Source organism: Galeopterus variegatus, unplaced genomic scaffold (genome assembly GCF_000696425.1).
Source record: "Galeopterus variegatus unplaced genomic scaffold, G_variegatus-3.0.2 Scaffold23, whole genome shotgun sequence".
NCBI lineage: Eukaryota > Metazoa > Chordata > Mammalia > Dermoptera > Cynocephalidae > Galeopterus > Galeopterus variegatus.
In genome coordinates, this window is record NW_007726134.1 from 365,968 (window position 1) to 367,459 (window position 1,492).

Genomic DNA, 1,492 nt, shown 5'->3' on the forward strand with positions numbered 1-1,492 from the left:
TGGGAAAGGTTCTATCGGTCTCATCAGATTACCAAAGGGCTCCATTCTCCCAAAAGCTCTCAGATAAGAAATAAAACTGCCCATTACCTACAATGAATCATTTGAAACAGGAAATACTCACATGTGTTCAACTAGCTGAAAACTTATCATCTCAAGCAGCAATATGAAGTCCGTGGGACGTAAGTATGATACAGCCAGGACTATCTTTTTAGAAATGTAAATGTAATCATGCCACTTGTCTGGGAAAAACCCTCTCATACTTCCTGCTGTGTTCACGCCCATCCTCCTTACCCTGGCCCACAAGGCCCTATGATTCTGTCTATGCCCGACTCTGTGACCGTTCTCTTACTATTCTCCCTGGGCCATGCTGGCCTGGAACGCACCAAGTTTTTTCTAGCTGTGGGGCCATTTTAGCAGCCTTTCCCTTTGTGTGGAATGCCACCCACACCACCCCCCATCAATGCTTAGATCCTTCCCTGCATGCAAGCTGCAGATTAAGCGTCACTCCCTCAGACCCTCCCTCGCTACTCAGGCTAAAGCAGCCACCATGTCNAGATTAAGCGTCACTCCCTCAGACCCTCCCTCGCTACTCAGGCTAAAGCAGCCACCATGTCACTGTCACTTCGCCCAGTTTTAACTAACTTCCTAGCACCTAGTGATAGCTGATTTTTTTTTTTATTATTGATTTGTTTAACATTTTGTTTACTATTGCTGTCCTCCCTCCTCTGACTGGAAGGGTGGCTCCTAAGGGCAGGTTCCTCTCTGTTTCATCCTCCTTGGTGGCCTCAGGGCCCAGAGCATCACCTGTCACACAGCCACAGTCAGTGAATAATGTGGAGGGAAAAGTTCACCAATAAATTCAAAGAGTTCAAGAGTTACCTATGATCTCTGAAGGGTGAAAGCAAAATAGGCAATCTTTAGCAAAATATTCATTTTTTTAGAATCCTTCTGCATTTTTACATAAGATTACATTTTCCAAACTTAAAACAACTTACTTGATATCTTATATACGCAAAGATAAAGCCAATATCTGAAGTGTTGAAGATTTATTTTAAATCCATTTAGGCGTTTTGACTATTTAGACTACAAAACCAAGTAAAAATAAGACATGCGGTATTTATATGCTTATCAGTAAACATTAGTTCAAATCAGGGCTCTTTGTCAGAAGACTTCTCCCTTTCCAAGTTCCTTCCCATTCATAACAATGAAGATACTGAATTGCTGGGTTTTCATTCCCTCCAGCATGCTCAAAGGATGCACTTGAGCTTGCACTGGCAAAGAGCAACATGAAGGTGTGTAAAGGAAAACAAGCAATATTTGCTTAAGTCCACTCCTGTGTACATTAAGAGACAAGAGCATAAGAAGGGGTCATGTGGAGCAAACAGTTCACATGTAAAAGAATTCAAGTCATCACCAGCACTTGTAACAGTCACCAATATTTGTAACAAAGGATTTTTTTTTTTTTTTCCCCTTTTTGTCTTTTTTCGTGTCC

The 1,492-nt window shown here is 41.8% G+C and overlaps 1 protein-coding gene across 1 annotated transcript in view; it reads right to left on the bottom strand.

Moving 5' to 3' along the window:
* Positions 1 to 1,492, bottom strand: part of PTDSS1 (phosphatidylserine synthase 1) — a 67,361-nt gene that overhangs the window by 40,443 nt on the left and 25,426 nt on the right. The gene's annotated exons all lie outside the window — the stretch shown is intronic.